At 37.5% G+C, this 26,518-nt stretch overlaps 1 long non-coding RNA gene across 1 annotated transcript; it reads right to left on the bottom strand.

The window, feature by feature from the left end:
• Positions 1–15,263: 15,263 nt before the first annotated feature.
• Positions 15,264–16,177, bottom strand: LOC308389743. Its single transcript, XR_013970321.1, has 3 exons — positions 16,054–16,177; positions 15,834–15,937; positions 15,264–15,731 (listed from the first exon to the last, which is right to left on the bottom strand). It is a non-coding gene; the product is annotated as an uncharacterized lncRNA (long non-coding RNA).
• Between the last annotated feature and the right edge of the window lie 10,341 nt (positions 16,178–26,518).

The raw sequence follows: 26,518 nt of genomic DNA, 5'->3' as shown, positions 1-26,518 counted from the left end.
ACACACACACACAGGGAGAGAGGACTAAGTTTCTAGGTCAGCCTGGGAGCTGCTGAATTTGAATCCACCAATCAGAGAGGCTGTTTACATTTTCCCGCCAAAACAGGTGCATCTTTTTACACACGCAGCACAGAGACATAGACCTGCTTCTTTCAGTTTATTTCACATAGTGAGGATTCCCCTCAAACAAATGACCATAATTTCCTAACCATAGGGGCTAGAGCGGTCATTCTTACACCGTTTTGTTCAGAAGAGATGGGGGAATCTTCAAGTGTTGACAATTTATCATTAAAATATGAATTTTTAGAGATATATGACATGGATGACTTGTTGACTTAGAAGCCACGAATTCCCCAATATGCAAATTTGAATACCTGGAGCCCACATACATGATTGGCTGGCTGGGAAGCTGTGCAGGCCCTGATTTGTGGATTTGAATTCCTCAGCCCTCAGATATGATTGGCTGGCTTAGAAGCCATGAAGGCCCCAATATGCAAATTTGAATGCCTCAGGACACATATATGATTGGCTGGGAAACCGTGCAGGCCCTGATTTGAAAATTTGAATGTCTAAGTCCTCACAGAGGATTGGCTGCCTGGGGACCTGGCAGAAATATATAGAAATATATAGAAATACTATGATTAAGCATAAATACTACATTTAGTAGAAATACTATGTTTTAGCACAAATACTATAAAAAGCAGAAATACTATAATTTAGCAGAAATACTATATTAAGCACAAATCCTATAAAAAGCAGAAATAGGATGATTAAGCATAAACACTACATTTAGTAGAAATATTATGTTTGAGCAAAAATCCTATAAAAAGCAGAAATACTATATTAGGCACAAATCCCATAAAAAGCAGAAATAGTATGATTAAGCATAAATACTACATTTAGTAGAAATACTATGTTTTAGCACAAATAGTATAAAAAGCAGAAATACTGTAATTTAGCAGAAATACTATATTAGGCACAAATCTTATAAAATAGCAGAAATAGTATGATTTAGCACAATAGTAATCAGTTAAACAGAAAAATTGGAAAAGCAAAATGGACAGCTGAAAAAATGCTGAACATGCTGAGGGTCCCTCAAATATACTTGTTAAATGAAAAAATCAGCAAAAAAAATGCACAGGGAGAGAGAAGTAAGTTTCTAGGTCAGCCTGGGAGCTGCTGAATTTGAATCCACCAGAGAGCCTGTGTACTTTTTCCCGCCAAAACATGTGTCTCTTTTTACACACGCAGCACAGAGAGGCACAGGATTATTGCAGCCTATTTCTCATAGTGAGGACTCCCCTCAAACAAATGACCATAATTCCCAAACCGTAGGGGCTAGAGCGGTCATTCTTACACCGTTTTGTTCAGAAGAGATGGGGGAATCTTCCAGTGTTTACAATTTATCATTAAAATATGAATTATTAAAGATATTTGACTTCTAATGCACCATAACTGAGTAGAGCGAAGCAAAAACTGCCTTGACTTGCCCTCAAACAACGCTTTGTAACTCGAAATCTATTTGGAGTATCGATATCATTCTTTCACCGTAAGAGACAGCAGGCTTTGGTGAACAGTCATGGAAATTTTCAGGTCTCTGTGGAAATCCAAAAAAAAATTATGACGAGAGAAAAAAGTGGTTCATTTCCACAGTTTGAAATCTGAAGAAATCTGAGCGAAGGACGAATTTCCTACCCTCAAACAAGTCCAACTCATTTCAGAACGGTAATAGGTGAGAAAGAAATTCTTGAATTGTGAGCGTCAGGGGTGTCTGAAGATATTCGGGGACAAGCCTCATGTCTTAAAGTCGCTTCGTTAAGGAGATATGACGATTCGAATATGCCTCTCATTACAAAAATCCAGCGATGATTTTGAACAAGCTCTCCATTGACTTTATATGGAGAGTTTTGAGACCTTGTGTTGGTCTGAGGAGATTTGCAAAAATTCTATAAATCCCACAACAATGATAGTGACATTTTCTGAAAGCCAGCAAAAATACCTACGTTTTGATGTATAATTTGTGGAAGTTGAGTGAAAATTGAGCAAGTAGCAAGAAGTTGTTCGGACATGAAGTGAAAATTGCAAAACCTTCAGTGGCACACTGGAAGCCAAGAGCATAGCAACCATAACAACGCATGTATTTTGTGAAAAATCACAATTTTGCAACTCAAAACTTTAAGAGGCATAAAAGTAAAACAGTAAAACATTTGAAAAAGCTGAATCATACCTGAATAGCCCAATAATTTGTGAACATTTTAAAGTTTGAATGGTTGTTCTAGGTGAAAATATGAGGAAGTAGTTAAGTTTCAAAAACAAGCAAATTTTAGCAGAATTGCAGAAGTTTCCCATTCATTTCAATGGGACAAATTAAAGGAAAAAAGCTTAATATTTTAAAAAGTATAATAGTTAAAAATAGCAAAAATCGTAGCGTAAATTAGCAGAAATAGCAGAATAGTTTAAAATTTGAACGGTGAAAATCGGCTGAAAATTGTGGAAGTAGTTAAGTGCCAAAAAGTGTACGGAAGCAACTAGAATAATAATAATAACTAGAAAAATTTGCATTTCCTGCGAAAATGCAGTGTGGATGCTTAAAGCTGAAGCTGTATGCAAAAACTAGCTGAAAAAGCTGAAAAGTTGCAGAAATTGTAAAAACTTTGCAGAAGCAAAAGAAGTTTGCTAAAATGGAATAACTTAGCAGAACTGCAATATCTTAGAGGAAACATAATACTTGGCAGAAATACAATAGCATAGCAGAATTTAGCAGAAATATTGTAACTTACCAGAAACATGATAACTTCTCAAAAATACAAGAATTTAGGAGAAATAGTATAAGATAACAGAAAGAATATATTTAGCCAAAAATACTTAAACATTACAGAAACACTATGATTTAGAAAAATAGTACAACAGAGCAGAAATATTGTGATTTACCAGAGACACTGTGATGAACTATGAATATTGTAATTTTAAATTAAGACTATGTTTTAGCACAAATATTATAATTTGGCAGAAATACTATAATTTAGCACAAATACTATAAAAAGCAGAAATACTATAATTTAGCAGAAATACTATATTAAGCACAACCTTATAAAAAGCAGAAATACTGTACTATGATTTGGTAGAAAAAACTATAATTAATCAGAAATACTATATTTGGCAGAAATACGGTATTTGGCACAAATCTTATAAAATAGCAGAAATAGTATGATTTAGCACAATAGTAATAAGTTAAACAGAAAAATTGGAAAAGCAAAATGGACAGCTGAAAAAATGCTGAACATGCTGAGGGTCCCTCAAATATACTTGTTAAATGACAAAAATCTGCAAAAAAATTTATTACAGCCACCCAATCACAAATATGTACACATGAGGAAACACACATGCACAGAGAGACCCACACACAAGATCCAATTCAGTCAACCAGTCTAAATATATTGAATTTAAATCTTAGAATGAGATCATCCCATTAAAAGCCTTTCTCTCTCTCTCTCTCTCTCTCTCTCTCTCTCTGTCACACACACACACACACACACACACACACACACACACACAGGGAGAGAGAAGTAAGTTTCTAGGTCAGCCTGGGAGCTGGTGAATTTGAATCCACCAATCAGAGAGGCTGTGCACTTTTCCCCACCAAAACAGGTGCATCTGTTTACACACGCAGCAGCACAGAGAGACACAGGATTTTTGCAGTCTATTTCTCATAGTGACGACTCCCCTCAAACAAATGACCGTAATTTCCTAACCGTAGGGGCTAGAACGGTCATTCTTACACCGTTTTGTTCAGAAGAGATGGGGGAATCTTCAAGTGTTGACAATTTAATATTAAAATATGAATTTTTAGAGATATATGACATGGATGACTTGTTGACTTAGAAGCCACGAATTCCCCAATATGCAAATTTGAATGCCTGAGACCACATATGTGATTGGCTGGCTGGGAAGCCGTGCAGGCCCTGATTTGTGGATTTGAATTCCTCAGCCCTCAGATATGATTGGCTGGCTTAGAAGCCACGAAGGCCCCAATATGCAAATTTGAATGCCTCAGGACACTTATTTGATTGGCTGGGAAACTGTGCAGGCCCTGATTTGAAAATTTGAATGTCTCAGTCCTCACAGAGGATTGGCTGCCTGGGGACCTGGCAGAAATATATAGAAATACTATTATTAAGCATAAATACTACATTTAGTAGAAATACTATGTTTTAGCACAAATACTATAAAAAGAAGAAAAACTATAATTTAGCAGAAATACTATATTAAGCACAAATCCTATAAAAAGCAGAAATACTATAATTTAGAACAAATAGTATAAAAAGCAGAAATACTATAATTTAGAACAAATAGTATAAAAAGCAGAAATAGTATAATTTAGCAGAAATACTATGTTAGGCACAAATCCTATAAAAAGCAGAAATACTATAATTTAGCAGAAATACTATATTAGGCATAAATCCTATGAAAAGCAGAAATACTATATTAGGCACAAATCCTATAAAAAGCAGAAATACTATATTAGGCACAAATAGTATAAAAAGCAGAAATACTATAATTTAGCAGAAATACTATGTTTGGCACAAATCCTATAAAAATAATAAATACTATAATTTAGCAGAAATACTATATTAGGCACAAATCTTATGAAAAGCAGAAATAGTATGATTTAGCAGAAATACTGTATTTAGCACAAGTACCGAAAAGTACCAGAAATACTATGATTTCGCAGAATAGTAATAACTTACAAAATTACAAATATGGAGGCATATTGAAACACAAATGCACAGAGGGACACACAAACACAGGCTCTAATCCAGTCAACCAGTCTAACTATATTCAATTTAAATCCTACAATGACATGCTGCCAAATAAGGGCAGGGTCCTCTCTCTCCCACTAAACACACACACACACACACACACACACACACAGAGGGAGAGAGCTGCCGAATTTAAATCCACCAATCAGAGTGGCTGTTTACGTTTTCCCGCCAAAACAGGTGCATCTTTTTACACACGCAGCAGCACAGAGAGGCACAGGATTATTGCAGCCTATTTCTCATAGTGAGGACTCCCCTCAAACAAATGACCATAATTTCCTAACCGTAGGGGCTAGAGCGGTCATTCTTACACTGTTTTGTTCAGAAGAGATGGGGGAATCTTCCAGTGTTAACAATTTATCATTAAAATGTGAATTTTTAGAGATATATGACATGGATGACTTGTTGACTTAGAAGCCACGAATTCCCCAATATGCAAATATGAATGCCTGAGACCACATATATGATTGGCTGGCTGGGAAGCCGTGCAGGCCCTGATTTGTGGATTTGAATTCCTCAGCCCTCAGATATGATTGGCTGGCTTAGAAGCCATGAAGGCCCCAATATGCAAATTTGAATGCCTCAGGACACATATATGATTGGCTGGGAAGCCGTGCAGGCCCTGATTTGAAAATTTGAATTTCTCAGTCCTCACAGAGGATTGGCTGCCTGGGGACCTGGCAGAAATATATAGAAATACTATGATTAAGCATAAATACTACATTTAGTAGAAATACTATGTTTTAGCACAAATACTATAAAAAGCAGAAATACTATAATTTAGCAGAAATACTATATTAAGCACAAATCCTATAAAAAGCAGAAATAGGATGATTAAGCATAAACACTACATTTAGTAGAAATACTATGTTTGAGCAAAAATCCTATAAAAAGCAGAAATACTATATTAGGCACAAATCCCATAAAAAGCAGAAATAGTATGATTAAGCATAAATACTACATTTAGTAGAAATACTATGTTTTAGCACAAATAGTATAAAAAGCAGAAATATTGTAATTTAGCAGAAATACTATATTAGGCACAAATCTTATAAAATAGCAGAAATAGTATTATTTAGCACAATAGTAATAAGTTAAACAGAAAAATTGGAAAAGCAAAATGGACAGCTGAAAAAATGCTGAACATGCTGAGGGTCCCTCAAATATACTTGTTAAATGAAAAAATCAGCAAAAAAATGCACAGGGAGAGAGAAGTAAGTTTCTAGGTCAGCCTGGGAGCTGCTGAATTTGAATCCACCAATCAGAGAGCCTGTGTACTTTTTCCCGCCAAAACATGTGCCTCTTTTTACACACGCAGCACAGAGAGGCACAGGATTATTGCAGCCTATTTCTCATAGTGAGGACTCCCCTCAAACAAATGACCATAATTTCCAAACCGTAGGGGCTAGAGCGGTCATTCTTACACTGTTTTGTTCAGAAGAGATGGGGGAATCTTCCAGTGTTTACAATTTATCATTAAAATATGAATTATTAAAGATATTTGACTTGTAATGCACCATAACTGAGTAGAGCGAAGCAAAAACTGCCTTGACTTGCCCTCAAACAACGCTTTCTAACTCGAAATCTATTTGGAGTATCGATATCATTCTTTCACCGTAAGAGACAGCAGGCTTTGGTGAACAATCATGGAAATTTTCAGGTCTCTGTGGAAATCCAACAAAAAGTTATGACGAGAGAAAAAAGTGGTTCATTTCCACAGTTTGAAATCTGAAGAAATCTGAGCGAAGGACGAATTTCCTACCCTCAAACAAGTCCAACTCATTTCAGAACGGTAATAGGTGAGAAAGAAATTCTTGAATTGTGAGCGTCAGGGGTGTCTGAAGATATTCGGGGACAAGCCTCATGTCTTAACTTTGCTTCGTTAAGGAGATATGACGATTCGAATATGCCTCTCATTACAGAAATCCAGCGGTGATTTTGAACAAGCTCTCCATTGACTTTATATGGAGAGTTTTCTGACCTTGTGTTAGTCTGAGGAGATTTGCAAAAATTCTATAAATCCCACAACAATGATGGTGACATTTTCTGAAAGCCAGCAAAAATACCTACGTTTTGATGTATAATTTGTGGAAGTTGAGTGAAAATTGAGCAAGTAGCAGGAAGTTGTTCGGACATGAAGTGAAAATTGCAAAACCTTCAGTGGCACACTGGAAGCCAAGAGCATAGCAACCATAACAACACATGTATTTTGTGAAAAATCACAATTTTGCAACTCAAAACTTTAAGAGGCATAAAAGTAAAACAGTAAAACATTTGAAAAAGCTGAATCATACCTGAATAGCCCAATAATTTGTGAACATTTTAAAGTTTGAATGGTTGTTCTAGGTGAAAATATGAGGAAGTAGTTAAGTTTCAAAAACAAGCAAATTTTAGCAGAATTGCTGAAGTTTCCCATTCATTTCAATGGGACAAATTAAAGGAAAAAAGCTTAATATTTTAAAAAGTATAATAGTTAAAAATAGCAAAAATCGTAGCGTAAATTAGCAGAAATAGCAGAATAGTTTAAAATTTGAACGGTGAAAATCGGCTGAAAATTGTGGAAGTAGTTAAGTGCCAAAAAGTGTACGGAAGCAACTAGAATAATAATAATAATAACTAGAAAAATTTGCATTTCCTGCGAAAATGCAGTGTGGATGCTTAAAGCTGAAGCTGTATGCAAAAAGTAGCTGAAAAAGCTGAAAAGTTGCAGAAATTGTAAAAACTTTGCAGAAGCAAAAGAAGTTTGCTAAAATGGAATAACTTAGCAGAACTGCAATATCTTAGAGGAAACATAATACTTGGCAGAAATACAATAGCATAGCAGAATTTAGCAGAAATATTGTAACTTACCAGAAACATGATAACTTCTCAAAAATACAAGAATTTAGGAGAAATAGTATAAGATAACAGAAAGAATATATTTAGCCAAAAATACTTAAACATTACAGAAACACTATGATTTAGAAAAATAGTACAACAGAGCAGAAATATTGTGATTTACCAGAGACACTGTGATGAACTATGAATATTGTAATTTTAAATTAAGACTATGTTTTAGCACAAATATTATAATTTGGCAGAAATACTATAATTTAGCAGAAATACTATATTAAGCACAAATCCTATAAAAAGCAGAAATGGTATGATTAAGCATAAATACTACATTTAGTAGAAATACTTTGTTTTAGCACAAATCCCATAAAAAGCAGAAATACTGTACTATGATTTAGTAGAAAGACTATAATTAATCAGAAATACTAAATTTAGCAGAAATACTATATTAAGCACAAATCCTATGAAAAGCAGAAATAGTATGATTAAGCATAAATACTACATTTAGCAGAAATACTATATTAAGCACAAATCTTATAAAAAGCAGAAATACTATATTAAGCACAAATCCTATAAAAGCAGAAATAGTATATTAAGCACAAATCTTATAAAATAGCAGAAATAGTGTGATTTAGCACAATAGTAATAAGTTAAACAGAAAAATTGGAAAAGCAAAATGGACAGCTGAAAAAATGCTGAACATGCTGAGGTTCCCTCAAATATACTTGTTAAATGACAAAAATCAGCAAAAAAATTTATGACTGCCACACAATTACAAATATGTACACATGAGGAAACACACATGCACAGAGAGACACACACACAAGATCCAATTCAGTCAACCAGTCTAAATATATTGAATTTGAATCTTACAATGGGATCATCCCATTAAAAGGCTTTCTCTCTCTCTCTCTCTCTGTCACACACACACACACACAAACACACACACACACACACACACACACAGGGAGAGAGAAGTAAGTTTCTAGGTCAGCCTGGGAGCTGGTGAATTTGAATCCACCAATCAGAGAGGCTGTGCACTTTTCCCCACCAAAACAGGTGCATCTGTTTACACACGCAGCAGCACAGAGAGACACAGGATTTTTGCAGTCTATTTCTCATAGTGACGACTCCCCTCAAACAAATGACCGTAATTTCCTAACCGTAGGGGCTAGAACGGTCATTCTTACACCGTTTTGTTCAGAAGAGATGGGGGAATCTTCAAGTGTTGACAATTTAATATTAAAATATGAATTTTTAGAGATATATGACATGGATGACTTGTTGACTTAGAAGCCACGAATTCCCCAATATGCAAATTTGAATGCCTGAGACCACATATGTGATTGGCTGGCTGGGAAGCCGTGCAGGCCCTGATTTGTGGATTTGAATTCCTCAGCCCTCAGATATGATTGGCTGGCTTAGAAGCCACGAAGGCCCCAATATGCAAATTTGAATGCCTCAGGACACTTATTTGATTGGCTGGGAAACTGTGCAGGCCCTGATTTGAAAATTTGAATGTCTCAGTCCTCACAGAGGATTGGCTGCCTGGGGACCTGGCAGAAATATATAGAAATACTATTATTAAGCATAAATACTACATTTAGTAGAAATACTATGTTTTAGCACAAATACTATAAAAAGAAGAAAAACTATAATTTAGCAGAAATACTATATTAAGCACAAATCCTATAAAAAGCAGGAATACTATAATTTAGAACAAATAGTATAAAAAGCAGAAATACTATAATTTAGCAGAAATACTATGTTAGGCACAAATCCTATAAAAAGCAGAAATACTATAATTTAGCAGAAATACTATGTTAGGCACAAATCCTATAAAAAGCAGAAATACTATAATTTAGCAGAAATACTATATTAGGCATAAATCCTATGAAAAGCAGAAATAGTATGATTTAGCAGAAATACTGTATTTAGCACAAGTACCGAAAAGTACCAGAAATACTATGATTTAGCAGAATAGTAATAACTTATTGAAACACAAATGCACAGAGGGACACACAAACACAGGCTCTAATCCAGTCAACCAGTCTAACTATGTTCAATTTAAATCCTACAATGACATGCTGCCAAATAAGGGCAGGGTCCTCTCTCTCCCACTAAACACACACACACACACACACACACACAGGGAGAGAGGACTAAGTTTCTAGGTCAGCCTGGGAGCTGCTGAATTTGAATCCACCAATCAGAGAGGCTGTTTACGTTTTCCCGCCAAAACAGGTGCATCTTTTTACACACGCAGCACAGAGACATAGACCTGCTTCTTTCAGTTTATTTCACATAGTGAGGATTCCCCTCAAACAAATGACCATAATTTCCTAACCATAGGGGCTAGAGCGGTCATTCTTACACCGTTTTGTTCAGAAGAGATGGGGGAATCTTCAAGTGTTGACAATTTATCATTAAAATATGAATTTTTAGAGATATATGACATGGATGACTTGTTGACTTAGAAGCCACGAATTCCCCAATATGCAAATTTGAATACCTGGAGCCCACATACATGATTGGCTGGCTGGGAAGCTGTGCAGGCCCTGATTTGTGGATTTGAATTCCTTGGCCTCAGATATGATTGGCTGGCTTAGAAGCCATGAAGGCCCCAATATGCAAATTTGAATGCCTCAGGACACATATATGATTGGCTGGGAAACCGTGCAGGCCCTGATTTGAAAATTTGAATGTCTAAGTCCTCACAGAGGATTGGCTGCCTGGGGACCTGGCAGAAATATATAGAAATATATAGAAATACTATGATTAAGCATAAATACTACATTTAGTAGAAATACTATGTTTTAGCACAAATAGTATAAAAAGCAGAAATACTGTAATTTAGCAGAAATACTATATTAGGCACAAATCTTATAAAATAGCAGAAATAGTATGATTTAGCACAATAGTAATCAATTAAACAGAAAAATTGGAAAAGCAAAATGGACAGCTGAAAAAATGCTGAACATGCTGAGGGTCCCTCAAATATACTTGTTAAATGAAAAAATCAGCAAAAAAATGCACAGGGAGAGAGAAGTAAGTTTCTAGGTCAGCCTGGGAGCTGCTGAATTTGAATCCACCAATCAGAGAGCCTGTGTACTTTTTCCCGCCAAAACATGTGCCTCTTTTTACACACGCAGCACAGAGAGGCACAGGATTATTGCAGCCTATTTCTCATAGTGAGGACTCCCCTCAAACAAATGACCATAATTTCCAAACCGTAGGGGCTAGAGCGGTCATTCTTACACCGTTTTGTTCAGAAGAGATGGGGGAATCTTCCAGTGTTTACAATTTATCATTAAAATATGAATTATTAAAGATATTTGACTTCTAATGCACCATAACTGAGTAGAGCGAAGCAAAAACTGCCTTGACTTGCCCTCAAACAACGCTTTGTAACTCGAAATCTATTTGGAGTATCGATATCATTCTTTCACCGTAAGAGACAGCAGGCTTTGGTGAACAGTCATGGAAATTTTCAGGTCTCTGTGGAAATCCAAAAAAAAATTATGACGAGAGAAAAAAGTGGTTCATTTCCAGAGTTTTAAATCTGAAGAAATCTGAGCGAAGGACGAATTTCCTACCCTCAAACAAGTCCAACTCATTTCAGAACGGTAATAGGTGAGAAAGAAATTCTTGAATTGTGAGCGTCAGGGGTGTCTGAAGATATTCGGGGACAAGCCTCATGTCTTAAAGTCGCTTCGTTAAGGAGATATGACGATTCGAATATGCCTCTCATTACAGAAATCCAGCGATGATTTTGAACAAGCTCTCCATTGACTTTATATGGAGAGTTTTGAGACCTTGTGTTGGTCTGAGGAGATTTGCAAAAATTCTATAAATCCCACAACAATGATAGTGACATTTTCTGAAAGCCAGCAAAAATACCTACGTTTTGATGTATAATTTGTGGAAGTTGAGTGAAAATTGAGCAAGTAGCAAGAAGTTGTTCGGACATGAAGTGAAAATTGCAAAACCTTCAGTGGCACACTGGAAGCCAAGAGCATAGCAACCATAACAACGCATGTATTTTGTGAAAAATCACAATTTTGCAACTCAAAACTTTAAGAGGCATAAAAGTAAAACAGTAAAACATTTGAAAAAGCTGAATCATACCTGAATAGCCCAATAATTTGTGAACATTTTAAAGTTTGAATGGTTGTTCTAGGTGAAAATATGAGGAAGTAGTTAAGTTTCAAAAACAAGCAAATTTTAGCAGAATTGCAGAAGTTTCCCATTCATTTCAATGGGACAAATTAAAGGAAAAAAGCTTAATATTTTAAAAAGTATAATAGTTAAAAATAGCAAAAATCGTAGCGTAAATTAGCAGAAATAGCAGAATAGTTTAAAATTTGAACGGTGAAAATCGGCTGAAAATTGTGGAAGTAGTTAAGTGCCAAAAAGTGTACGGAAGCAACTAGAATAATAATAATAATAATAAAGAATAAAGAGAAACAGGAACTCAATAGTGTGGATGCTTAAAGCATCCACACAATAAAGAATAAAGAGAAACAGGAACTCAATAGTGTGGATGCTTAAAGCATCCACACAATAATAAAGAATAAAGAGAAACAGGAACTCAATAGTGTGGATGCTTAAAGCATCCACACAACTAGAAAGTGCATTTTCTGAAGAAACTGCAGTGTGAATGCTTGAATCTGAATGTATGCATTGAAATGAAATAATTACTGAATTTAAGTTAAAAATTTTGAATGAGATTAAAAAAAAACCCGAATTTAACCTGAAAACAAAAGTGCTGAACTGCTAAAAGCTGAAGGTTACACAGAAGAAGAAGTTGGAAAAAAGCTGAAAATGTTTTAATTGTAAATTAGAAAAACCTAAGAAATGAGAAAAGAACATTTAGAGTCAGAAAACATCTGAAAGAATATTAAAAGGTCATATTCTTTGAATCACTGAATGACTCAAATGTGATCCCTCCACTTGGACCCACACAGTTTAAAAAGTTTACATCTCTGAGCTTTGAAAGACAAGATGTTGGAAAAAGAACAACGATGGCGACGTTTTGAGGGTAAAATGATGGCTTTAACACTGTGGACACAGCAGCAGTTGAAAGAGAAGTGTTTAAGATGAATTTTGGCAGAGTGGCAGAGAGAGCTCGTTAAGCAGGCAGGTGTGAGCCTGGTTGCTATAGTGACCGCACCCAATGGCTCCATACACACGTACACAGACATGCACCTCACTTTTGCTGCTTAAAATGAACAGAAAAGTCAGGCCGAAACAAATCGTTCCCAAATGAAAAGTAAAAGTCGTATTGACAAAATTCTTTCACTGTGAGCGACAGCAATGTCTAGTCTACCAAATTCTCAGTTTTCATGTCTGTGGAGTTTATTATATGGACGTGGTGACAGTGGAAAGACACCATGCTCTTCTGATTTTCAAACGAACCTTCTGAGCCATTTTAACATTAGAGTCTATGGAAGAGTTGGAGGGAGGGGGCTGTGCATTGGTGACATTTATGAAAGAACCATAACACCTAGTACAATAGTAAACACATTGGATGAAAGAGGACAGCCATGGCTACGTTTTGAGGGTAAAATCATACCTGTAGAGCAAACGCTGCGGACACAGCAGCAGTTTTAAAAAAGATTTTAAGATTATTTTTTTTGCTCCTCTCACTCTAGCAGTTGAGCTGCCTCACTCTAGCCCCAACATTCCGTCCCATACACACCCATTATAAACTCTGAAACGGGTGAAAAAACATCATGAAACTTAAACTGGAACTGAAGAAAAAGTATAATAGATATTGAAAAGATAAATACAAGTTGAATAGTTGAATCTCTTGTCTTCGTTTTAAAGTTTGAATGGTGGCTCTATGTGAACGTATGTTGAAGTAGTAAGAGTTTAAAAATGAGTAAGTTGAATGAGAATTTGAAGGGTCTCCCCATTGAAATACATGGGAAATTTTTGTTGAATAAAGTTGAATAAAATTAAAAATATAAATGTTAAAAATGAGAAAAATACAAGCAATCATGTCCAAAAGAATAGGAATCTAACGATGTTTGAATGGTTTTTCTAAGTTGAACGGTTTTGAAGGAGTAGGCTTTCAAAAAACGTACGGAATAGATAAAATATAATAATAAAGATTAGAAGAACAATACTGTGAATGCTTTTCAAGCATTCACACTAATAAAGATTAGAAGAACAATACTGTGAATGCTTTTCAAGCATTCACACTAACTAGAAAGTGCATTTTCTGAAGAAACTGCAGTGTGAATGCTTGAATCTGAATGTATGCACTGAAATGAATTAATTGCTGAATGTTAAGTTAAAAATTCTCAATGAGCTGGAAAATACAGAAATTTTCACCTGAAAACAAAAGTGCAGAACTTTTGAAAGCTGATGTTCACACAGAAGAAGTTGGAAAAAAGCTAAACATGTTTAAAATGTAAATAATAAAAAGATGAGTAATGACAAAAGAAAATTTAGAGTCAGAAAACCTCTGAATGAATATTAAAAGTTCAAATTCTTCTAATTGAAATGAACTTAAAAGATGAACAAAAATTCTGGAGAAAATAAAAACTTTAATATACAGCATAATGTTTTTCAGACACATACACATGTGTATATCATGTTTAATAGTATTACATACATCAATTTGTTTTGTATGTCATAGAAAATAACATAAAAATCTTAAGTCATATTTTACAGCTTCTTTCTGAAAAGGACTAGTAGAATAAATAAAAATAACTAAATTAAATAAGTAAATAAAAATAATAAGCAAGATATGAAATACATGAAAATTCAACTTTTAAAACCACAATCCTGAACCTTTAAATTGTGTTGGTTTCTTAGAACATGGCTGAACAGCTGTTTCTATCGGTCTACTTAATCTGTCTACACATCTTTTTATTACTCATTCTTCTTTATGTTTTAATGTAAACAGAGTCCACACAGTGGTAAAAGAGAACTGTATAGAGATTTTTGAGTAAAGTCAAATGAAAGCGTAAGGTGGTGACACAGTTTAACACATGCAAATAATCAAATAAACACATTAGTCCTTTTTGTGAACATGGATAAATAAGTATCAATACAGCATTGTTCAGCCATGCCACTAAATGCTTTTTTACACATTGTTTTAACCTGGGCTCAGACACAAAGTCCCAAAATTAGTTAGTCCCTGACTTTGAGTTGTGGTTATGACTAATTATTATACACAAGGCTTTATCTATCTGAACTCTAAGGACACAAATATGAAAAAAAAAAACCTATACTTACCAGCTGATACCCCACACTACACACTAGGTGTGCCATGTGACCTGAAACTTTGGTACAAAATCATCATAATCATTCTGTTAACACTGTTTTTTAACGCTGTTTGTGTTGCTGTTCAGCAGTTTAAAATGTTTTAGATTGGATTACATGGAATGAATTTGAATTTTCTTGGGGGGTTTTGTGTGTGTTTTGTTCTTAGCAGATTTTTTCTTCCATACTGTTGAATTCCAGTTACCACATTTCTGGTCATATGACATCCCGAGTGCCCACTTAAAAAAAATCCCCACAGTTAATTCAACATTAGAACAAAATAAAAATATCCATCCATCCCTCCATTCGCTTCCGCTTATCCTTTCCAGGGTCGCGGGGGGCACTGGAGCCTATCCCAGCTGTCATAGGGCGAAAGGCGGGGTACACCCTGGACAGGTCGCCAGTCTGTCACAGGGCCAACACACAGGGACAGACAACCATTCACACTCACATTCACTCGCACATTCACACCTAGTGACAATTTGGATTAATCAATTAACCTATCCCCACAAATAAAAAAATAAAAATATGTTAAAGAAAAAAAGGTTTGCTCTGTGATGAAATACTAAATAAGCATACATTGTACAGAGCACTAACAATGACAACAATCCTTTAGCCTGTTGATCAGAGAGAGGCAGTCATTATGTCCATTTAAAACCTGTAATCACAGAGCACATCGTTTCTGTGAAACTATAAAGTCCCATATGATCCTCATCATGTCCAGTGACTTCAGAGTGGATCCTCCCTGTCATCCGGCCAGTGTTTGATGTGTGGCAAGCAGCACAGAAGCAGGATAGCTGAGGACTTTAAAAGAAGAGCAGAAAACAGGAATATGTAGTTGTAAATGTAAATATCAGTGATACTTGTCTTGTCAAAGGGAATAAAATAATGAAAATGTTAACTTACACACTCATTTAGGGAGGATCTTGACACTGCACAGAGGAGGCACAGTCAGTCTGACAATGATGGTGATCTCCAGGGATGTTTTCCTGCAGCAACATTCCTGCCAACTGGCCATATGATCCAGAGTAGTGGGTTTGTAATGAACAGAAAGGTGTATATGTTAGGTAGTGTGCACTCAGAGCTGGTCCTAAGAAACAAACACATCCTGTAATAAACTGAATACCTGTAGTAGTGCTGCTGCAAATATGAAGCCCTTCTATCATGAGTGGTTTCAAAGAAGGTGTTTTGGAGGCTCAGTCACAGAAACTGTGCCGTCTGTTCAGTCCTGAGTGTCTCAGCTCTGAAGGGGATGGATCACAGAGGGAAACACCTGAGTACAGACATTACAATACACTCTAACACTCCTAAGGTCAAGTGAAAACACAATTTAAACACTTCACAAAGAATGAACACATGTTTTCATGGAAATTATGTCATTAACCCTTTTTGTTGTGAGTAAATCTCACCGGCTGCTTGTGGGACAAGCTAGAAGGAGGACTTATCACAGAATCTCTCCTGTGCTCCAGATGTGAAGTCTCACGCTCTGATCGTATGGCGATGAAGATGGTGATGATGAAGTTTCTCTGATCTGTGGCATTACAGTTTCTGGCTGCTATGTGCTTCACATTGTTGGATTTTACATGTGAAGCTTGGAGAAGACACAGGAGGACTGTGTCTTGCTTAAAAAAAAAAAAAGAAAAAAAAAGGAAACCTAACAGGAAAGGAAACCCCCCCCCCCCCCTCAACTCCCACCGTACCCCCCCCCCCCCCCCCCACTCAACTCCCCAACCTCACACCATCCAATGTCTATACAAATGTAGGGTATCAGCTGGTAACAGAAAGCAAGTGTAACATATGCACTACATATGTAACACTGCTGAAACATTTCTGGCCAGAAATGTGCAGTTATCAACCCAGACCCACCCTGATGATTGCACTGGCCAGAAACATGATAAAAGCTCATAAAAATTTATGTTTCATAGTAAAATTGGTCCAAAAATATAATCGTATACTTTTGAAAAAGTTTAAAGTTTATAACAAACCAAAATAATAACATTTTTGTAAATAGTATTTCAAAATAGAGGCACACATAAAGTGGCTTAACTGTCATTATTGCTGTAATTAGGTTTGTTTGTTTGTTTGTTTGTTTGTTTTTTTAAAAAGCAACCTTTAGTCATTATTGTTTTCTCAGAAACAATGAAGAAGCTGTTGAACATTTATGTGTTGTGTAGGCAATCCTCTGGTCCACCCTCCCTCCCTCCCAGCCACAGTGAGACTGGGGCAGCCTGGCAGGATGTTGAAGCCTGGCTGCAGAGAGGATATGCCTACACTATTCATTTTAAACTGCTATATTTGATTTTTCTGACATTTATAGGTTACTGTTAGTGAATTTTAGATTTTCTGTAATAAATAAAATTGTCATCTTTTACTGATATCATTACTTAATTCATGTAATTGTATTTTATGTAAACAATTCAAACATTATACTGCAATGCAGAGCGTCAACTTTTAAATATCGCTCTACTTTATGTCTGTGAAGGTTCTCAGTCATCCAGGTCATCGTAGTCAAAGGAGCTTGCAAAGAAAAGCGTCTGGACTTCTTTCTGGAGTTCAAGCATCGCTCTACTTTCTTAAGTCATTCAAAAATATAGATATTACTTACTGTATTCAAAGATCTAGATCATGAATCATCACAGGACAATACACAGTATACTGGGTCATGGTAACTATGGTATGTCTTCATGACTCCAGAATGGAGACATCGATCTGACTGAGAAATGAAAATTAGGTCAAGCAGTGTGTTCTTCTCTGTGGTAGGGGCAGTGATGACCTGTGCGTATCCCCTAGACTCAAACAGCTCCAGGATTGGTTTGTTTGCACTGGATAAAACATTCTCATTAAAATCACCACAAACTATGATGGGATGACAGTCCATGATCTCCAATGAGTCTAATAGGCTTACCAGGTTTTTCAGGAATGGCCTCAGAGTGTAGTCTGGAGGTCTGTATACAACTGCAATTAGAGCACTGACTGGTGCTTCAACCTTTAAAGCCAGAAATTCAAGGTCAGTTACATTATGGATGTACTGTTTTTCATGCACTTGAATGTCACTTTTCACATAAACAGCAACTCCACCACCACTTCTGTTTGCCATCTGGGGAAAGTTTGTGTAGGACAGGTGTCTGTTGCGTTTGAACAAATTGTAATTTTCCAAGTGGAGACTCTCTGCGACAAAAGAGCCCCGCAGGTGTGTTTCTGTTAGGCACAAAACATCTGCTAGACACAATTCATGGTGACTTTTGATGTCATTAATGTGAGCTGGCAGTCCCTCTGTATTATGATGAACAATGGTGAAAACCTCTGACCTGCTCAGTGTTTGCCTCACGTGTAGAAGAGGCATCATGTCATCAAGGTTGGCTTGTCTCATGTTCTCAAGCGCTGCAGTGATTTCTGGGTTGGTGAATATTTTTTTCTCTTCCATATCAAGAAGATACAGTCCACTGAGAGACGTCACTCTACTGACAGCTACGTAGGCCATGCCGGGCTCAAAAATGCTCTTAAGAGAGACAACAGCTGATGTAGTTGTCATACCCTGTACCTTATGTATTGTACATGCAAAGGCCAGCTTCACTGGGAACTGTCTTCGTACCACTCCTTTCTGCTTCAGATTCTCCTCTGCTCTCTCAATGTACACCATGTCGTCTGCTGGTGTGCGGTTATTCTTTCCAGATGTCTCATTATCCATTTTAAGTCCAAGCTTGATGATGTGTTGGTCGTTTTCAGAGTGAACTACTCTAAGTAGTATTCCAAAAGCTCCATTAACCAAACCATTTTGTATGTCAATGTTTCTGGTGAGCATGACACGAGCTCCTTCTGCAACTTTCAGTGTGTCTGGTAACTCGTTTTTACCTCCTTTCAATGGTCTGTCTTGAAGTGCCATTCTGCCAGTTCTAGGATCTTTTCTATAATCATCTGCATGGATGTCAATGATATGAGTGTGGAGCAGAGCCAGTGTTGCAGAGTTGTGTGCATCCACTTCTTTATTAGTTGCAAAAATGTGCAACGCATCAGTTGGACAAAGGGCTGGTTCAGTTATGGCCTGTGACAACAAATTTCTATCTGCTTCGCAAAGCTCATCCAACTTTCCTTTCACACGAATTCTGTTCAGCATCTCTGCAAAGACAACATCATCTTTCTGACGCATAATCTCAGTCAGAGTGATCATCTGAAAATGCTCCCGCCACAGGTCGATCTCAGACGGGTCGTGCACACAGAGAGGTTTAGACTGTCGCACTGGGGGTAGCTGATAGAAGTCTCCGACAGCAATGACTGACATGCCTCCAAAGGGTCTCCGAGTCCCTTTGATCTGTTTGAGTCTTGCATCTACATATGCAAACAGATGTCTTGACACCATAGACACTTCGTCAATGACGATTATTTCAGCATTCAAAAGTTCTGATCTGACTTCATCCAGCTGATTGCCAAGTCCCTGAATGGGAGGTTTTAAGCTTCTAGGCAGCTTGAGAAGAGAATGCAGTGTTGTTCCAGAAATGTTAAAAGCTGCAGTCCCAGTGAAAGCAGTTAACAGGACAGTGGGTTTTGATATGTCAACGTCGTCTGCATATCTGGGCACTTTGCTCAGTATCTTAGATGCTTCTGAGTAGATGCATTTGATAAGATGTGATTTTCCTGTTCCAGCACCACCATTAATATAAAAGAAAAACTGCTCTGGATTTAGAGCACAGACTCTTTTAATGCACCAGTCTCTAACTGCATAAAATATGCAGGCTTGCTTCTTGTTCAGATTCTGAAACATCTGACGTAACAATGTGGGATCAATAGCAGGGGGTTCCCTGATGGCTCTGACTTCTGTTGAAGCATCAGCCTGACGGCTGTAGTCGGGCACATCTTCCTGTTCATTTTCATTGTCTCGCTCTCTTTCTTGTTCAACAAGTGGCAACCTTACGAGATCTGATTCAGGTGCCAGATTACACCATTCGTCAGTCACACCTCTGTTCTGCTCATATTCCTCAACAGCGCTCTCGATCTCCTCACTGTTTTTCTCATATTTTTCTCTGTTTCTTTTGACAATGTGTTGCACGTACTCAAGATGGTCAGTACCTGGTAGCTGTACACAGCCAGCACCATAGAAAGCCTGATAGGTTGGCAACGATGGTGTTTTCAGTTCGTGGTCTGAACGATGAGGAAGGTACAGTTTAAGCAGTCTTCCGTAATATTGCTCTGGATGTTTTTCTTGTGAGCAGCGGTGAAATCTGATGATAGCAGGCTTATCATTTTTGCGCCTTTGCACAAACCCCATCTCATTGAGAAGGGGCAAAACATCTTTACCTTTTTTCTGTTGGCCATAGACAATCCTGCAAGTAGCAGCAAAGTCTGCCATGCACATCTCCTCATACTCTGGTGTTTCAGGTCTGGCTTTGTATTTGTCATTCAAAGATGTCATCCAAACATTGGAAGACTCAGGTGTTGTGTTGTCCAGAACTGACAGGGGACGACTCATTTTCACAGGATTATCATCAGTTGGAATGAATATTACAGCACGTGAGCATTGCTTCATGTGAAGACCACATGCACGAGCAACACACTCCTGTGCACTGATCTCTCGCTTCTTTGAATATGCCTGCATGACGGCTCTCATTTCATCGCACTCATTTACACTGTCCTTATTGGAGTTCTCAATGACAGTTTTCAGGTACTCAGATAGCCCGCCCTCTTTTTTTGATATATATTTCATTAAATAATTTGCAGCACCAAAAGCATCTAAAACAAAGCTTATGTCGATATTACTGTTCCAGGCTTCAAGCAGATGTGGATTATAGCCGTTTATCCAAGAGTCTTTTGGATCACGCTTTAGTATGATCGTACTCCTCATGTTCATTTTATTCAGGTATCTCTGATATTCTGCATGTGTCAACTTGCATCTTTCCAAGAGCTGCTCTAAACTCATGGAAGCAGTTTCAGGTTCATTCAGCAGCTGGTTCAGTGGTCTGAGCTTGTTCTTTGCCGTTTCTACTTCCAGTGCATCATCCTCACTGGGTCTTGTGATCATTGTCTCATTGCAGGGTGGTTTGGGAAAACCAAAACGGCACCCGGAGCTTAAACTCCTAAAGCACGTCTTTGTGTGGTTCTTACTGTGTTTTTGCACTTCTGTTACTTTTTTGTACAGTTCAGGTTGTTTATGTGGATCAGGCAGCTGAGCTGTGATGTATTTGTTTATAAAATCAAGAACAGTTTGCTCATCATCCTCCTCAAACACAGGAGCACCTTCTACCCACAGGAGGCAGTGTATGTGTGGGCTTCCTCTGTGCTGAAACTCAACTCTGTAAAAGTAGTCAATGACTTTGCCAAGTGGCTCTGCGGGAGATAAGAGTAAATCTCTGAATAATGCTTCAACTCTCTTGTCAAACATGCGCATTGTTGTGACAGGATTGCTTCTCAGGATGTCACACTTTGCTGACCAGTCGAGTCCTTCAAAATTCACTTGTTCACCTTGCTGCCTTGTTATTGCCTCGATCACTTCAGGCCAGCGCATTTCAGCAGCTGAAAATGTGCAAAAGAACGTGGGAGTTCCCAACTGTCTGATCATGGCAAAAAGATCTCTTGTTGTTTTCTCCCAATAGGCTGGGGTTCCTCTCAGAGGCTGCATGAATCTCACTGCATCTTTATTTCGCACCAGTTTCTCCACCTCATGTTTATCTTGTAACATGCCTGAGGTTATTTTTCTACCATCTCTGGTCAGAGGCTTTGCCTTCCTTAACTGTACTGTCATGCTGGATGTAGCCAAGTGTATTTCAGTCACAAACTGTGCAAAGAACAAATAGTTTGTGTCTTTGGCAAAACGATCATCAATGCAGAAAAGTCTTGATTTGAAATACCCACTGGGGGATACTTTGATCAGCCTTCTTTCATCAAGTGTGTTTTGGCCTGTAGGAAACTGCACAGGGAAGGCCATGGCCTCCAGTTTAGGTGTTTTGAAAAAACTTATTGGATTGTTTCTCTCTGCAGGAGCAACAGAGTAGATTCCTTCACTGAAACATAATATCTCCTCAGCCACATCAGGGGGCTGCAAACAGGACTCGAGTGCAAAACCACCATTAGTCAGTCCATCTGCTTGCTCTGAATCATCTCTCATCTGTTCATGCGATTGTTCACCATCACAGGGTAACATGTCAATATCCTGTTCATTTTTATTTTGTGCTTCACTCAGTGCATTTTTCTCACAGCTGTCAATTTCCATTAAATCAGCCTCATCATAATCGTCCTCATTCATGTTTTCATCATCATCATCATCATCATCTTCATCAGGAAGTGTTGGATCACACAGCTCAGCATCATCTCTGATGCTCACATCCTTATACTGTGGGTGAATCTGCTTGAGTTTATGCAGTGCTTGCACAAGTTTAGACCAGCTTACAGTCTGAAACAGCTGATGACCTTTGTAAGACAAGCGTCTCTTCAGTTTTACTCTCATGACCTGAGAATTAATTCTCAATCGAGACAATGCTTCAACAGTTTCCTGTACCTCGGATGGGACACAGACCACATTTCCTCTAATTGCTCTTTGTCTGCCTTTGGGAAGAGGAATGATCTTGGCAAATGGTATGCACTTGGCTATGAGATGTCTCTCCAGTATGTTGAGATCAGACAGTTCAGGTGGAATATCAGCAAGCTCCAGTGTATTGGCAACAGCAAGTGCTGGCATGAATCCATTTTTAAGATGATCGTGGCAGGTGTGACAAATCCACTCTCTCTTTCTCTCATCGGGAACATTGCACTGCTCATTTCTGCAGTTTTCATCACAAACATGAACAAACTTTCCTGTCAAACATGTTGCAACCACATGTGGGTTTTTGACATAATTTGACCTTCTGCAGGGTCGTACTTGGTTTGGAAATGAAGCCTTGAAGCATACAGTACATGGGTATGATGGTCCAACTTTGATTTGTGATTTGAACACAGATATGGCCTCGTTAATCACACTGTTGTCACTCTCTTGGGTTTGTCTGTTCACCCATCTGTATTTCCTTTTTATTTTCATTGCACATCTCATGTTGTGCATAATCCTGAAGGCAAGATTACTTTGATACCTGTCTCGCATTAGTTGTTTCATTAGTTGTCTGTGTCTTACTCTGAATGCGTCATCACGTGCATAACGTTGAGTCACTCGAGATCTCTGTCTCTCTCTGAATTCAGGGTTTTCTTGATACCTTTTAGTGATATAGTTTTTTTGTTTTTGTCTAAATTCAGCATTGTCACAGTAGCGTCTTTTAATATATTGTTGTTGTTTCTTTCTAACTGTAGCATTCTCAGAAAAACGTTTTTTAACATATTGTTTTTGTTTCTTTCTGAATTCATCATTTTCACAGTAATGTCTTCTAATATATCTCTGTTTTTTCTGTCTCAATTCATCATTCTCACAATAACGTCTTTTCATATACTGTTGTTTTTTCTGTCTGACTTCAGGATTGTTTTTATATGCCTCGCTTGTGCAAGACTTTTTCTTTTCTTTGTACTCTTTGTTTGAAGCATACTTTTGTCGTTCTTTCCTTTTTTGGTTTTCTTTTCTCTGATTTCTGGGTTTCTCTGATGCCATTAATCTTCTTCTCATTTTTTGCCTTTGTTGTTTATTAACTTTTTTCACTTTTTGTAAAACTATATCAGAAAGGTCACAGGCAGCAACATTTGTTATGGCAGCATTTGATTGACATGAAAAAGCATCACTTGATGGAAGGAAACTTAATTCACTGCATAGTTCTTCAGTTGGTATATTAGGAGGTTCATTCTGATCTTCATATGATGTGAACTGAGTCACGTGGACTTCTTTTTGTTTCACCGGTGGCGTACAAATGGACATTTGACAAAAGATGTTCTCAGTCAGATCAGTCGTTGTGTTTCTCCTTGGAGTAGAGGAGTTTGCTTCATCAACAGTTGTATCAGAGTGAGTAGATGCCACAGCAGTGGCAGCTGTTGGTCTGCAGACTGTGTCTGTGATAGTATCACTCAGGTTGACTGTGCTCATACTGTAGAACTGCACAGGCTTCAGTTCATAGTTACAAGAGGGTGATATCTCCATCATTTCATAAGAATCTTGGATCCTCTTAATCATGTCACTGAGGAGTGTGAATTTCAGCATCACTGCTGTACCACGATTACGTGACTGTAGTAGTAGAGGAAGACCACTGGGTGTTCTGAAGTGTGGATCAAAGAAACCATATTTGCCTGATGTGGATCTGAACACTGCGATACACAATCCACTCATAATCAATAAGGCATACTGCACATCTGACAACAGGCAGCTCAGTCCTGCTTCTAAGCTGAGAAAGGTATCTACTGCCTCCTCTGGAGGTTCTTCAAATGTCCCATACCGGGAAGGCTGTGTCATGTCGACATCATACATAGACCAGCGAGCATCAACTTTGTCTGGCAGCTCATCGGTTGCCAAATGAATATTTTTAGGAAATCTTTTCTTGGCCTCTTTGTACATCACATCACCTTTATCCAAGACCAGATTAAGGTCAGCTGTAGTCATGTTATCATTCTCATGAAGGAAAGCAAGAAATGTGAGTGAGTTACATGTGCACTGCTTGTTTCTGGAGTCTCCATATTTGGGATGAGCCTGGCTGTGAGATGCACAGATATGTGTAACAGAGGGCTGGTTTTCAAAGTTCACTCTTTCTGCATGAGATGGTCCTGCCACATCACTGTGACGGCCTCTTTTTACAATATCAGCATAACCCACCTGTGGGGCACTTGACACCTCAGGTTGGTCTCTATGGTTTACCTGATGATCATTAAATTCATGCTGCAATCCAATCTTTACAGCATCTGCATAGGATACCTGTTGTACATGTGCAGGAACATGTTGACCTGCCTGTTTGACACCATCAGCATTGGTCTTTGCAGACACAAAGTCTTCTGCAGAGCTCTGAGGAAAATCACACTCAGCTTGTTCACATGTTGGTACTTCATGAAACTCATGGAACTTCTTCCAGCGTTGTTTTGCAGCTTGTGACTTTTTCTGCTTCCTTGGCATTTTTACACAAGTGTTTCTCTTAGTCTTTAGAAAATATGTTTATAAAATAAGAGTGGCACAGAGCAGGAGATGTTTTCTTTGTCTTTATATTTCAGTTTTTATTTCTCAGAAACAGATGTCTTTGTTTGTTTGACAGTTTGTCAGTCGAGAGAATAATATGCACTCTCTTTATTGGCTTGGCACAACTTAGCAGCAAGCGCAAAGTGAAAAACAGCTAGAGAGAAAATTTAGAAGAGAGAACAGACAGAGCAGGAGAAACACGGCTGGGAAATCACAATCAAACCGTGAATTAGTTTTCTTTATTTGTTCAGTTTGTTCTCAGGTAGAGGCAATATGCACTCTTTATTGCTTTAATGGCTTGGCATTTTTCAGCAGCAAGCCAAGAGTGAAAAACAGGTAGAGAGAAAATTTAGCAGAGAGAACAGACAGAGCAGGAGAGACACGGCTTTAAATCAAACCGCAGAGTTTTCTTTGTTTGTTCAGTTTGTTCTCAGGTTGAGGCAAAATATGCACTCTTTATTGTTTTATTGGCTTGTGCATTTTTCAGCAGCAAGCCAAAGAGTGAAAAACAGGTAGAGAGAAAATTTAGCAGAGAGAACAGACAGAGCAGGAGAGACGCGGCTTTAAATCAAACCGCAATAAGATTCTTGGTTTGGCAAAATTTCTCACAAACCACAGGGTGAAATACAGATGGAAAGAAGGCAGAGACAACAGGTGGAGTAGGACAGAAGATAGAGGGGTTGGGGGGTTGGGATGTGAGATAGAAGACTGGAGATCTGGTCCTTGTTCTTCTTCTGCACACTGTGAACAAAAAACAAGAAAAAAAAATAATTTTAATAAAATTATATCACATGGTAATTGTATGAACTAATTGTGACTACTGAAAAAGGACAAAACAAATATTCAAGCTAAACTGTTGTCGGCTGCCATGTGCAAAAAGTTGCACAATTTGGCACTTTTTAAAAGAATAAATATTTAATTAAATTCAGCAATAATATTTTTAAATACAAATATGATTGAGTGAATTGTTAACTAATCACATGTAATGTGCAAAAATGTACGAAAAAAATATTTTAGCCCAATTGTTAAGCTGAACTTATGTGTATTTATTATAAAAATGTGTTTAAAAGGTCTAGCACAAAGTTTGAACCCATCACTTTAAAGCTTATATTAGTCAGACTCTTTTTTTAAAAATTTGGTGTACTTCTCTAACAGTATGTGCACACCTACCAGGCAAAGCACAGATGTGAGTCAAGTTCCTGAAAGTGTAAGACAAGAAATAACATGTTAGTTGTCTGTACAGTGTTATCAGACTAACAAAAAAACAAAGCCCACACGACATGATACACTGAACTTATAGTCAGCAGGGTAATTATAGAGTAATATAGCACACCAGCTGATACAGCAGCCATTTTATAATTCAAACTAATTAACTGAAGTATTTATTTAAGTACTTATATAAGGCTACTGTTAGACTGTTACTAGCCTTAGCATCGCTGCTAACGCTAGCATTCCTGCTAGCGTTAGCACTTCAGTTAGTGTTAGCACTGCTGGTAGAACTAGCACTCTTACTGTTAAAACTGAGGCACAATGG

The sequence above is a fragment of the Rhamphochromis sp. 'chilingali' genome, assembly GCF_963969265.1.
Source record: "Rhamphochromis sp. 'chilingali' genome assembly, chromosome: 21".
NCBI classification, from domain to species: domain Eukaryota; kingdom Metazoa; phylum Chordata; class Actinopteri; order Cichliformes; family Cichlidae; genus Rhamphochromis; species Rhamphochromis sp. 'chilingali'.
Note: the sequence above shows the minus strand (reverse complement) of the source record. Positions and strands in the feature narration are given on the sequence as shown.